Raw genomic sequence first — 15,193 nt, 5'->3', positions numbered from 1 at the left:
ACCAGTGCGAGGAGCCCAGGTAACAAAATGGAGGAACTAGAGCTACTGGTGCAGGAAGTGAAACCAGATATTAAGGGATAACAGAAACATGGCGGAATAGTCGTCATGACTAGACTACAGGTATTGAAGGGTCTGTGCTGTTTAGGAAAGACCGAAATAAAGGTAAAGGTGGTGGAGTAGCACTGGATATCAATGATGAGGTAGAATGTAAAGAAATAAGAAGCGATGAAATGGATAAGACAGAGTCCATCTGAGCAAAAATTAAATTGGGGAAGAAAACTATTACAGCCTCCCCTGGGATAGTGCTTGGGGCGTGCTATAGACCGCCAGAATCTAGTTTGAATATGGATAGAGCCTTTTTAATAAAGTAAATACTAGTGGAAACTGTGTGATCATGGGAGACTTTAACTTCCCAGATATAGACTGGAGGACGAGTGCTAGTAATAATAATAGGGCTCAGATTTTCCTAGATGCGATAGCTGATGGATTCCTTCATCAAGCAGTTGCTGAACCGACTAGAGGGGATGCCATTTTAGATTTGGTTTTGGTGAGTAGCGAGGACCTCATAGAAGAAATGGTTGTAGGGGATAATCTCGGCTCAAGTGATCATGAGCTAATTCAGTTCAAATTGAACGGAAGGATTTACTAGGGCTTTTTATTTCAAAAAGGGCTGACTTTCAAAAATTAAGGAAATTAATTAGGGAAGTGGATTGGACTGAAGAATTTATGGATCTAAAGGTAGAGGAGGCCTGGGATTATTTTAAATCAAAGCTGCAGAAGCTATCGGAAGCCTGCATCCCAAGAAAGGGGAAAAAATTCATAGGCAGGAGCTGTAGACCAAGCATCTCAGAGAGGTGATTAAGAAAAAGCAGAAAGCATATAGGGAGTGGAAGAAGGGAGGGATTAGCAAGGAAAGCTACCTTATTGAGGTCAGGGGATAAAGTGAGACAGGCTAAAAGTCAAGTAGAGTTGGACCTTGCAAAGGGAATTGAAACCAATAGTAAAAGGTTCTATAGCCATATAAAGAAGAAGAAAACAAAGAAAGAAGAAGTGGGACCGCTAAACACTGAGGATGGAGTGGAGGTCAAGGATAATCTAGGCATGGCCCAATATCTAAACAAATACTTTGCCTCAGTCTTTAATAAGACTAAAGAGGATCTTGGGGATAATGGTAGCATGACAAATGGGAATGAGGATATGGAGGTAGACATTACCATATTTGAGGTAGAAGTGAAACTCGAACAGCTTAATGGGACTAAATCGGGGGGCCCAGATAATCTTTATCGAAGAATATTAAAGGAATTGGCACATGAAATCGCAAGCCCATTAGCAAGAATTTTTAATGAATCTGTAAACTCAGGGGTTGTACCATATATTGGAGAATTGCTAACATAGCTCCTATTTTTAAGGAAGGGGAAAAAAAAAAGTGACCTGGGTAATTACAGGCCTGTTAGTTTGGCATCTGTAGTATGCAAGGTCTTGGAAAAAATTTTGAAGGAGAAAGTAGTTAAGGACATTGAAGTCAATGGTAAATGGGACAAAATACAACATGGTTTTACAAAAGTTAGATTGTGCCAAACCAACCTGATCTCCTTCTTTGAGAAGGAAACAGATTTTATAGACAAAGGAAACGCAGTGGATTTACCTAGATTTCAGTAAGGCATTTGATACCGTGCCACATGGGGAATTATTAGTTAAATTGGATAAGATGGGAATCAATAGAAAAATTGAAAGGTGGACAAGGAATTTGTTAAAGGGGAGACTACAACGGGTCCTACTGAAAAGTGAACTGTCAGGCTGGAGTGGAGTTCCTCAGAGATTGATTTTGGGACCAATCTTTTTATTACTGACCTCGGCACAAAAAGTGGAAGTGTGCTAATAAAGTTTGTGGACGATACAAAGCTGAGAAGTATTGCCAATTTAGAGAAGGACAGGGATATCCTACAGGAGGATCTGGATGACCTTGTAAACTGGAGTAATAGTAATAGGATAGAATTTAATAGTGAGAAGTGTAAGGTTATGCATTTAGGGATTAACAACAAGAATTTTAGTTATAAGCTAGGGACGCATCAATTAGAAGTAACGGAGGAGGAAAAGGACCTTGGAGTATTGGTTGATCATAGGATGACTATGAGCCACCAATGTGATATGGCTGTGAAAAAAGCTAATGCAGTCTTGGGATGCATTAGGAGAGGTATTTCCAGTAGGGATAAGGAGGTTTTAGTACCATTATACAAGGCACTGGTGAGACCTCACCTAGAATACTGTGTGCAGTTCTGGTCTCCCAGGTTTAAGAAGGATGAATTCAAACTGGAACAGGTATGGAGAAGGGCTACTAGGATGATCCGAGGAATGGAAAACTTGTCTTATGAAAGGAGATTGAAGGAGCTTGGTTTGTTTAGCCTAACTAAAAGAAGGTTGAGGGGAGATATGATTGCTTTCTATAAATATATCAGAGGGATAAATACTGGAGAGGGAGAGGAATTATTTAAGCTCAGTACCAATGTGGACACAAGAACAAATGGATATAAACTGGCCACCAGGAAATTTATACTAAAAATTAGACGAAGGTTTCTAACCATCAGAGGAGTTAAGTTTTGGAATAGCCTTCCAAGGGTAGCAGTGGGAGCAAAAGATCTATCTGGCTTTAAGATTAAACTCGATAAGTTTATGGAGGAGATGGTATGATGGGATAACATGGTTTTGGTCATTAAATATTCATGGTAAATAGGCCTAATGGCCTGTAATGGGATATTAGATGAGGTGGGATCTGAGTTACCCAGGAAAGAATTTTCTGTAGTATCTGGCTGATAAATCTTGCCCATATGCTCAGGGTTTAGCTGATCGCCATATTTGGGGTCGGGAAGGACTTTTCCTCCAGGGCAGATTGGAAGAGGCCCTGGAGGTTTTTCGCCTTCCTCTGTAGCATGGGGCACGGGTCACTTGCTGGAGGATTCTCTGCTCCTTGAAGTCTTTAAACTACGATTTGAGGACTTCAGTAGCACAGATATACGTATGAGGTTTATTGCAGGAGTGGTGGGTGAAATTATGTGGCCTGCGTTGTGCAGGAGGTCAGACTAGATGATCATAATGGTCCCTTCTGACCTAAATATCTATGAATCTATTTCATTTTATTAAAAAGAAAAGGAGTACTTGTGGCACCTTAGAGACTAACCAATTTATTTGAGCATAAGCTTTCGTGAGCTACAGCTCACTTCATCTGATGCATACTGTGGAAAGCGTAGATCTTTTATACACACAAAGCATGAAAAAATACCTCCCCCGACCCCACTCTCCTGCTGGCAATAGCTTATCTAAAGTGACCACTCTCCTTACAATGTGTATGATAATCAAGGTGGGCCATTTCCAGCACAAATCCAGGGTTTAACAAGAACGTCCAATCTAATATCCAATCTAAACGGGAGGTTTAGATTGGATATTAGGAAAAACTTTTTCACTAAGAGGGTGGTGAAACACTGGAATGCGTTACCTAGGGAGGTGGTAGAATCTCCTTCCTTAGAGGTTTTTAAGGTCAGGCTTGACAAAGCCCTGGCTGGGATGATTTAACTGGGAATTGGTCCTGCTTCGAGCAGGGGGTTGGACTAGATGACCTTCTGGGGTCCCTTCCAACCCTGATATTCTATGAACATCGGGGGTGGGGGGGGAGGTTAGGAAAAAACAAGGGGAAATAGGTTACCTTGCATAATCGGAGAACACTTCAGTCTCTCTGGTCACGCGATTACAGACATGAAAGTTGCAATTCTTCAACAAAAAAACTTCAAATCCAGACTCCAGCGAGAAACTGTTGAATTGGAATTCATTTGCAAGTTGGATACAATTAACTTAGGCTTGAATAGAGACTGGGAGTGGCTAAGTCATTAGGCAAGGTAACCTATTTCCCCTTGTTTTTTCCTAACCTCCACCTGCCCCCCCCCCCCCCCCGACGTTCTTGTTAAACCCTGGATTTGTGCTGGAAATGGCCCACCTTGATTATCATACACATTGTAAGGAGAGTGGTCACTTTAGATAAGCTATTGCCAGCAGGAGAGTGGGGTCGGGGGAGGTATTTTTTCATGCTTTGTGTGTATAAAAGATCTACGCTTTCCACAGTATGCATCCGATGAAGTGAGCTGTAGCTCACAAAAGCTTATGCTCAAATAAATTTGTTAGTCTCTAAGGTGCCACAAGTCCTCCTTTTCTTTTTGCGAATACAGACTAACATGGCTGTTACTCTCAAACCTGTCATTATGCAAGGCAATGTATTTAGCCATATGGAGTGGAAATCTATCAACTGCATGAAAAAACTTGTACAGATACAGACAGGCATCATCTTCCTTTCCAAATGCAAACAGATGGACATCGTACCAAAAGGACTGAAGGTAAAAAATCCATTACAATCTACATACCACACAGACTATGCTGGCAGCTTGTGCCACACGCTCTCAAAGAAACTGCGGAATCACCTGATCAACATCCTCTACAGCAAACAGGGAAAGATTAAGAATGAGCTCTCAAAAATGGATACTCTAATAAAAACACAACCTTCCACACAAACTTCCTTGTGGCTGGACTTTACTAAAACTAGACAAGCCATTTACAACACACACTTTGCTTCTCTACAAAAGAAAAAGGAGACTAAACTTTCTAAACTACTACATGCCACAAGGGGCCACAGCAATGGTTCCCTCGTCCCACCCAGCAATATTGTTAACCTATTCAACTATACTCTCAGCCCAGCAGAAGCAGCTGTCCTATCTCGGGGCCTCTCCTTCTGCCCCTCCACCCCCATGAACATGATACAGTTCTGTGGTGACCTAGAATCCTATTTTCGATGTCTCCGACTCAAGGAATATTTCCAACATACCTCTGAACAACATACTAATCCACAGAGACCTTCCTACTAACACTACAAAAAGAAAGATTCTAGGTGGACTCCTCCTGAAGGTCAAAACAGCAGACTGGACTTCTTCATAGAGTGCTTCCGCCAACATGGACGGGCTGAAATTGTAGAAAAGCCCCATCACTTGCCTCAGCCGTGCGGAACACAATGCCATCCACAGCCTCAGAAACAACTCTGACATCATAATCAAAAAGGCTGACAAAGGAGGTGCTGTTGTCATCATGAATAGGTCGGAATATGAACAAGAGGCTGCTCGGCTGCTTTCCAACACCACTTTCTACAAGCCATTACCCTCTGATCCCACTGAGAGAAACCAAAAGAAACTACAGCATTTGCTCAAGAAACTCTCTGAAAAAGCACAAGATCAAATCTGCACAGACACACCCCTGGAACTCCGACCTGGGATATTCTATCTACTATTCAAGATCCATAAACCTGGATCTCAGTCACCCTGACAGCAGGATTGTCTGGCTATGTAGACTCCCTCCTCAGGGCCTACACTACCAGCACTCCCAGCTACCTTCAAGACACCACTGACTTCCTGAGGAAACTACAACCCATCGGTGATCTTCTTGATAACACCATCCTGGCCACTATAGATGTAGAAGCCCTCTACACCAACATTCCACACAAAGACGGACTACAAGCCGTCAAGAACAATATCCCTGATAATGTCACGGCAAACCTGGTGGCTGAACTTTGTGACTTTGTCCTTACCCATAACTATTTCACATTTGGGGACAATGTATACCTTCAGATCAGCAGCACTGCTATGGGTACCCGCATGGCCCCACAATATGCCAACATTTTTATGGCTGATTTAGAACAACGCTTTCTCAGCTCTCGTCCCCTAACGCCCCTACTCTACTTGCGCTATATTGATGACATCTTCATCCTCTGGACCCATGGAAAAGAAGCCCTTGAGGAAGTCCACCATGATTTCAACAATTTCCATCCCACCATCAACCTCAGCCTGGTCCAGTCCACACAAGAGATCCACTTCCTGGACGCTACAGTGCTAATAAACAATGGTCACATAAACACCACCCTATACCGGAAATCTACTGACCGCTATTCCTACCTACATGCCTCCAGCTTTCACCCTGACCACACCACACGATCCATCGTCTACAGCCAAGCTCTGCGATACAACTGCATTTGCTCCAACCCCTCAGACAGAGGCAAACACCTACAAGATCTCTGTCAAGCTTTCTTACAACTACAGTACCCACCTGCGGAAGTGAAGAAACAGATTGATAGAGCCAGAAGAGTTCCCAGAAGTCACCTACTACAGGACAGGCCTAACAAAGAAAATAACAGAACGCCACTAGCTGTCACCTTCAGCCCCCAACTAAAACCCCTCCAACGCATTATTAAGGATCTACAACCTATCCTAAAGAATGACCCAACACTCTCACAAATCCTGGGAGACAGGCCAGTCCTTGCCTACAGACAACCCCCAACCTGAAGCAAATACTCACCAGCAACCACATACCATATAAGAGAACCACTAACCCAGGAACCTATCCTTGCAACAAAGCTCATTGCCAACTGTGCCCACATATCTATTCAGGGGACACCATCACAGGGCCTAATCACATCAGCCACACTATCAGAGGTTCGTATACCTGCACATCCATCAATGTGATATATGCCATCATGTGCCAGCAATGCCCCTCTGCCATGTACATTGGTCAAACTGGACAGTCTCTACGTAAAAGAATAAATGGACGTAAATCAGATGTCAAGAATTTATAACATTCATAAACCAGTCAGAGAACACTTCAATCTCTCCGGTCACGCGATTACAGATATGAAAGTTGCAATTCTTCAACAAAAAAAACCTTCAAATCCAGACTCCAGCGAGAAACTGTTGAATTGGAATTCCTTTGCAAATTGGATACAATTAACTTAGGCTTGAATAGAGACTGGGAGTGGCTAAGTCATTAGGCAAGGTAACCTATTTCCCCTTGTTTTTTCCTCCCCCCCCGACGTTCTTGTTAAACCCTGGATTTGTGCTGGAAATGGCCCACCTTGATTATCATACACATTGTAAGGAGAGTGGTCACTTTAGATAAGCTATTGCCAGCAGGAGAGTGGGGTCGGGGGAGGTATTTTTTCATGCTTTGTGTGTATAAAAGATCTACGCTTTCCACAGTATGCATCAGATGAAGTGAGCTGTAGCTCACGAAAGCTTATGCTCAAATAAATTGGTTAGTCTCTAAGGTGCCACTAGTACTCCTTTTCTTTTTGCGAATACAGACTAACATGGCTGTTAGTCTGATTTCCTGTATTGTTCTGTTTAAATAAAAATGAACAATAGCGATCAAAATTGTTTGGCTTGTCAAATAATCTTCTCCCATTTAGTGTGACTCTTAAAGGACTGCACATAATGAAGGAGGTTTCTCACTGGTAGTGGCATTTTAGTCAGGAGTGAATTCTAAAGCACTGATGTCTTTTATGCCTTTAAGTCATCACTTTTGAAATAGTCAGTTATTTCTCCATTCTATGGGAGCCCCACATGAATATTCAAGCAATTTGATTATTCAGTGAAAAATTCTTAGGAGTTTATATATATATAAAATTTTCCATTCTGCAGACAAATGACTATACCAGAATGTTTGCTTAACTCTTTTCAGTGCTGAGAACAAAACAACAAAAAAACCCGCTTAATGCGGAATGCTTAACTCTTTACAGTGCTTCTCAGTGAGCTGCACAGAGGCAATGAAGGTAAAAATCTTTCAGCGTATCCTAGAACTAACCCCTAACATGTTGACCATCTTTCTCCAGTGCAGAAAAGCATGGGCCCCACGCACCAACAACTGCAACCTAAACTCTGTCTCCCATCCACAGCTTCTCCTACCTGCTGCCAGCCAGATCCCGGGCCCTGTTTTCACTTATGCCAGTTTTACAACAGTGGAACCACCTTGACTTCAGTAGAGCTACTGCAGATAGATACAGGTGTCAGTGACAGGAGAACCAGGCTCTTGAAGTCTGCATCCAGTCGCTCCCTCTCTAACCTCCAGAAACATCCATTTTTTGGTCTCACCTGGCTAATTGCCCAAGCCAAGGGTGGAGATGCAGGTTCCTTGGGCAGGTAGATTTGAGATCAGTGAAAGATTGTGACTGCAGGGAGGTGAAGTGAGTCAGGACCTGCTTCAGGGAAGATTAGCAAATTTGCTCCACCTCCCTACTGCCAAATCCTTCCTGACACTAGAACCCTTGTGACAATCAACTGGCTGTGTTAGATATCTGGGAACCAAACAATTCCCTACGGTTTAAATGGAAGCCAACATCTTAGATACTCCTTTGGTACAGAAAATGTAGAGTTCACCTAAAAAACCCCTACAAGCATATAGTCCATTATCTGTTGATCCACCAAGGAATCATTTATTGCATTCTGAATGTGCTGTGGTTTAACCCACAGAAGCATTTCTATCTCCTCATTCTTTCAAGTCAGCTATTAAATCTGTCATTTAATAAAACACCATTCGCTAAAATAAAGACCCTTTGCAGATTTGTATTGTAATACAGCATAGTAAGCCACATACAAAGGGATAGCGGTAAATGAGAAGGAAAAAAAAAAAAAGACTCTTTTCTAACACACTTGGGGCCAAATTCATCCTTGCTATAAATCCACTGAAGCAAATGCTATTGCATTCATGGTTCCATGTACAATTGCAAAACACATACATTCATTTTAGATTGAAGAGGGAAAACAACCCAAAAGAAAAAACAAAAGTCAAGGCTCTAGGAGAAAGAGCAGAGAGTGTGTAGTCTCTACAGCAAATCTGAAAACAAAGTATAGCTGTACTGTGCTCATCGGGTGAGCTCAGAAATTTAAAGGTTCAGCACTGAAAAAACAAAACAAGACTGTAGAGAGTCTCACATCAGGACTTAATTCCACTCTATGCTATTATTATAGCTTTTAGACCGATAGAAATCATGGGTGTTGAAAGGCATAGGATATACCACATAGTGCACAACTGTAATTTTTTAGGGGCAATGTATTTTACCAGAAGTTCTTAATCATGCCGTTTGATAAATAGCAACCTCTACATCTAAATTAATGTACTCTGGCAGCAAGCACATTGAGTGTCTGCCCTCGGAATTTCTAGGTACACTAAGGGAACGTTTATGAGGACATTTTAAATGGGTTGCTACATCCTGATGCAGATTTGTCAGCAGGTGTATTTATAGTGTTGTTTCTCTGAATGCAAACATAAAGTGCAGTGCCATGAGAGCTGTTGCTTATCTCTACAGCTGTTCAAACTTTATCAACATCACAACTGAGCCGGACCTGCAAACATTCTGTATGCAGGGCTACCAACTCTGGCTTCTTTAGCCTTCACATGCAACCCCTGATTTTTGAGAGCATTGCGCCACACTGAAATTTTTTGCTCAGTTGAGTGTCTGGAGCTTGGGAAAACTATCTCCTGTTTTTAAAAAGTCTGAAGCAAGAATTAAAAATGTTTTGGGACAGATCCTCAGCTGGTCTCAATGGGCATAGCTCCAGCCCTTTCTTTTCACATGTCTGAAAGCATGTGATTTATTTTACCCTTGGGTGATTGATGTGCACAATTAGTTTAAGAGATCCTATAACAGAGTTCAGGAAGGATAGAAAATAATGAACTAGTTCTACTCCTTCCCAAACACACACAAACAGACTGCAGCCTGAGGTTATAGCTAGGAGCTCTGCTTTAGCGTTGAAAAGACTAAATATGTTTTGTTGTGGTGCAAGTGCATGAAATGCTATCGGAAACTGTGCCCATTTACTCTAAACTGATATGTTGTGGCAATAATATTTCTCAATCAGTTACATTGTGAACAAAAAGCCGTGTATTTTTCTTCTAGTTAGCTGATTTTCTTGTATTGTACATGCCACGCTATATTCTAACTTTACTCATTCTCCCAGCATTGAGCAGAAGAAGTGTTAATGACAGCAGAATTTGGTATTCTGTGGGTTTGCCTACACATGGAGTTAGTCAGGAATAGCTATTCTGGAATAATTCCTTGTATGGATGGTTTTATTCTAAAATAAGAGTACCGTGTTCTGGTTTTGCAACTACGGTCTCTCTTGCCCCTAATTCGGAATGACCCTGTACCTCCGAGTGAATGTATTACAGATTTCATCTCAGCAGAACAGGAAATTGATTCTTGAAACATGCAAGCAGCCTCTTCCCACCCCACACCCCCAAGAGATCAGCTGCTTCAAAGGAATGAATTGGGCTGCTCAAAATGTAAGATGTCCCACAAATACATTAAATCTGTTTTATAGGTGGATACATCTACATCACACCTTTTAATGAAAAACAAAACAAAACACAAACACTATCAGCCTACCACAGTGTTAAAATCCCAGCTCTGAGCTGCTCAGTGCACGGTAGGGCACTGAGTGCAGGTCTACACTACAGTGGGGATTGATGTTCTGAGATCGATCCACCAGCAGTCGATTTGGTGGGTCTTTACTAGACCTGCTAAATCAACTGCAGATCACTTTCCAGTGGACCCCTGTACTCTATCCCCGACCAGAAGAGTAAGGTAAGTCGACAAGAGATTTTCTCCCATAGACCCCCACAGTAACTCGACCCAAGATACAGCGACTCCAGCTATGCTATTCACATAGCTGGAGTTGCACAGCCTAGGTCGATTTACTGCAGTAGCGTAGACATAGCCTGAGTTGCCAAACTGTATTTGCACCTCTTCTCCTGTACTCCTGGCTGTTCTGCTCCTTCTGAGCCTGTTGAGATTGAAATGGACAGGAATTCTCTAGAGATCACTTGTCAGTTTCACATATCTCCTTCCTCCAGAACAGATTTCCAGAGTAGATGACAGCTGGCATGATATTTAACTTAATTTATTTAGACATACATAAATGTGTCCACTCCTGCCTCTAAAATTTAATTAGTTATATCCATATCCATCTACATAGATACACATACACACAGACTGGTCCAACGTCTTTTACTAAAACCCCATGACACTCAATCCTGTCCAGCCCACACTAAGATTATGACCCTCCACAACAAACCCAGCACTCTAGGGTTATTCTAAGTGGATCTCTGAATTATGGTTTATTTTTTATTTGGAAAGCTAACTGAGCCAAAAAGATGGGGGAGAGGGAAATGAAACATTTTGTGCACCGTCAGCCTTGCCAGTGCCCATTGAAGTGACAACTGCCAGGAGATTAGGATAATCTAATTTCTACTGAAAGTTTGCATGGTCCCCTCGTGAGCAGTAATGGTGAAACTCAAATAGCCCTTCAGAGTAGCAGAATCAATATAACCTTTTCATTATTGTGAAGCAACTCGCTATTGATTGTGAGGAAACCTCTCTGCTCCCCAGGAAAACCTCTTAATACATTGACTGTCTCCCATTCCTGCATTCTAAAACCTTGCCCTCTCTCCATGTTGTGTCTGGAATAAATTCCTGCTGCTGAACAATGTCCATTTTGGTATGCAAGCCACAATTTGAACTGAACTGCTCACATTTTATACACAAAAACTAGCCACTCTAAACTAGAAGCAGATTTCTTCTTCCTTTTATGCCCATGTAAAACTTGCTGTAAGTCCATCAGCATCCTTCAGCTAAACTTGATGTAAATCCAGACTACCCATCAGCAGACCTTGCCCTTAACCGTCCTACATTTTAAACAACACAGAACTAGGGAGACCAGTTCTGCTCCATTTACACGTCATGCAATCCTACTGACTTCCATGAGGCATAACTGAGGACTAAATGGTTGTCTAGTGCTATAAGAGTGCTAGTACTTAACTACAATCACCATCGACAGTGAGTAAAAACAACTGCCTGCCACGACAAAAAAGTCTTATTTAAAACTGGAGGCAGAACAGAACATGAACGCTTCAGCAAACATCAGCAGTAACCTCTTATTGAAGTAAAGCAGAACCTTATCAGCCTTCAGAAAATACCGGAGTGCTGTAAGTTATAAAACCATATACAAAAGTCAAACAATAAAGTGGGGCAAATTTGCGGGGGGGATCCACAACTAAATTCATAATAAAAGTTTAAAGAATCTCTTTTCATTTTCCTTACAGCTCTTCAGAAAGCACACATGAAATTTCTAACAGCAAGAAAATGGAAGCATTGACACCTCCATGCTTTTTCAAGCCAGCTGTTTGATGTGCAAATATTAAGCAGAGGGCACCAAGTAACAGGGTCTGGTGACCTATTGCTGAAGATGGGTACCTGCTGGCATATAAATCCATATGCCTTAGAAAAGCGTCAACTTTGAAAAACAAAAATCAAACCAAACCAAAAAAACCCTTTACAATATAATCTGAAATGACCAAAGGGTAGAAGAAGCAAAGACATAAGAACAGCTGTTTGCCATTTTAGGCCTAACTTCCTTTTCACACAGTTCCCGAGCAGTTATAAACATGCTAGATGAGTGTGAGTCCATTCCAGCAAGCACTCTCTCTCGCCTGCTTGCCAGACTCACCAGCGTGTGAACTTGGGTGTCAGATTTCAGGGACCGATGTTTGCTTTACCTTTCCGTCCCGCACTCAACTCCTCCTAGGCAAACCCTCCCCCCATAACCCACTTTTTGTTGGAAAAGTTTAAAAGCGCAAGCCAAGAAACTTACTCCGATAGTCCCGAGCGATTAGGTAGATCCCGCTGCTGTCAGGGCAGTGAAGGAGTTGAAGTTTGTTTTAGCACCACCCCTGGGAGCGAGCCTCACAAGGCTTCTGTCTGAAAGGCTTGTATGAGAAGAAGGCGTGCCCTGAGCGCCTGTACACGGATGTTAGGAACTAACCTCGGGCAAACCTTGCTTGTGACTCAACTGCAGGCACTAACTGCTAAAATACACACTCTGCCCTTTGTTAAAGGCTCTGCCCTGTTTGATGTTCTGCACACAAGCTAACAGCTGTGTGGTAGCAGTGTCAGGCTTAATAAAATAGGATCAGCTGCCACAGGTTATCTGCAGCAATTTAAGTCCCTTTTTTAGCACATGGAGGGGTTGCATTGATTAACCTAGCAGTCTAGTATCTAGATAGAGAGATACCACTTAGTATGCTTGGGTTGGTAATTTTGCACCAGTTCATTCAGGGTTACTTTCTGTGTTTGTAATACTCTGTGTTGCTTTTAACAATTGTTTCTATGTAACTATATGGTTTGTCGCATTACCACCAGACCTCTGAGCCTGCTAAAGGCCAAACATGGGGTGCAGTGGGTGATAAAGACCCAAGAGACACCAAAGATTATTCATGTAGGAAACTTAAAATGCTATGTTTCAGAGTAGCAGCCGTGTTCGACTATATTCGCAAAAAGAAAAGGAGTACTTGTGGCACCTTAGAGACTAACCAATTTATTTGAGCATGAGCTTTCGTGAGCTACAGCTCACTTCATCAGATGCACGAAAGCTTATGCTCAAATAAATTGTTTAGTCTCTAAGGTGCCACTAGTACTCCTTTTCTTTTTTTAAAATGCTATGATATCCCTTTCTTTAGTGTGAATGACTCTTCCGATAATCTCTGGTCCCTGACTCTTTATGTCTGATTTAAATTATTTTCTACAATAAAAGCAAAGGGGTACCAAATTTGTGTAAAATGTTGGCAATTTTGGGAGCAAAATTTCTCTCCAACTGTAGTAAAGTTGAGAGGTATGCATATCATCCGCTCCACAACTGGCACCATATATAGATTGTGTTCAAATGGCCACCGCTTTAGTAAAACAAAATAAAGTCAAAAAAACATTTTCCTGGACTGTTATATCCCCATTAAAAGGAAAATAGTCAAAAGATCTGTAATAGCAGAGCAAAGGGTGAAGCCTTATTTCCTTGATTAGTTTCATTGGGTGACCCCCAGTTATTTTGTTATGTGAAGGGGTAAATAACACTTCCTTATTCACTTTCTCCACACTATTCATGATTATCTAGACCTCTATCATTACCCCCGTTAGTCATCTCTTTTCCAAACTGGACAGTCCTAGCCTTTCTCATCTCTATTCATATGGAAGCTTTTCATAACCTTAATCATTTTTGTTGCCCTTCTCTGTACTTTTTCAATTTCTAATATATCTTTCTTGCAGATGGGGTGACCAGAACTGCATGCAGTAATCAAGATGTGGGTGTACCAAGGATTTATATAGTGGCATTATGATATTTACTATGTTATGTATCTCTTTCCTAATGGTTCCTAACATTTTGTTAGCTTTTTTGTTTGCTTGTTTACTACCACTGAACACTGAGCAGATGTTTTCCGAAAACTATCCTCAGTGACTCCAAGATCTCTTTCTTGAGTGGTAACAGCTAATTTAGACCCCATCATTTTGTATGTGTAGTTGGGATTATGCATTACTCTGCATTTATCAACATTGAATTTCATTTGACATTTTGTTGCCCAGTCACCCAGTTTAGTGAGTTTCTTTTTGTAACTTTTAGCAGTCTGCTTTGGACTTAACTATCTTGAGTAATTTTGTATCATCTGCAAGTTATTCCACCTCACTGTTTACCCCCTTTCCCCAGATCGTTTAGACTTCTAAAAGGAGACTTTCTTAGTATTAATATAAGTCCTTGAGTTGTTCTTTGTGGTATCCCAGAAGGAAATAAGACAGAATGCAAGCAGAAAGGAACAGCTTGCAGCTCAGTCTCAGAACATAGTTAGTCTCAGTTTGTGGGAGACCCAGCTTTCATGTCTGTGTGTCCAACATTGATCTGTAATCTCTGGGGGTGGCAGCAGGATTCTGTAATACAGGTGTGTTTCTGAGAAAGAAGGGGGATTGTAGTATAATCAGAAGTAAGGGCTGAAAGATTCAGAACAAAGCATTGCCCTAAATATTCAACCCATTCATCTACTGCTTATCAGTCTCTGAAATCATTAGGGAATAACAGTCTTTTAGATTATAAGATCTTTGGGACACAGACTGTCATTTATAAAACATATATACAGCATCTAGCACAGGTCGGGGTCCTGACCTGCTTGAGGACTCTAGATGTTTCTACTATAATATAAATAATAAATATATTTCTATCTAAAGCATTGCCTAACTTTCTAACTAGTCAATATGGGAGGATAAAGCATATTCTTATGGAATACTGTCCCACTAAGTATACAAAGTCACTAGTTAGGGCATGGATAAGGGGTCTATATATTGCATAGCCTCACTATATTGTAATCAATCAGCATAATAACTATTACATTCAGAACAAATTAGAGTATCATGAGGAACTCAGACTACATAATCACAATGGTCTCTTCTGGTCATAGAATCTCTGAATATAGTTTGCTTTAGGCCATGCTATAAAGTTGTTACAGTATGATGTAGCCGAAA

General features: G+C 41.4%; 1 protein-coding gene across 5 annotated transcripts in view; it reads right to left on the bottom strand.

The window, feature by feature from the left end:
* RAB27B (RAB27B, member RAS oncogene family) overlaps window positions 1-15,193 on the bottom strand; it is a 225,107-nt gene that overhangs the window by 40,453 nt on the left and 169,461 nt on the right. Inside the window, exon 1 of one of the 5 annotated variants that reach the window (XM_073343575.1) lies at window positions 12,507-12,639. The exons of the other annotated variants lie outside the window; for them this stretch is intronic. The gene's annotated coding sequence lies outside the window, so the exon portion shown is untranslated. Of the gene's footprint in view, window positions 1-12,506; window positions 12,640-15,193 lie in introns of those variants that run through there. 5 annotated transcript variants of the gene reach the window in all.

The sequence above is a fragment of the Lepidochelys kempii genome, chromosome 5, assembly GCF_965140265.1.
Source record: "Lepidochelys kempii isolate rLepKem1 chromosome 5, rLepKem1.hap2, whole genome shotgun sequence".
NCBI lineage: Eukaryota > Metazoa > Chordata > Testudines > Cheloniidae > Lepidochelys > Lepidochelys kempii.
The sequence above is the reverse complement of the archived record's forward strand: the minus strand, read 5'-3'. Positions and strand labels throughout refer to the sequence as shown.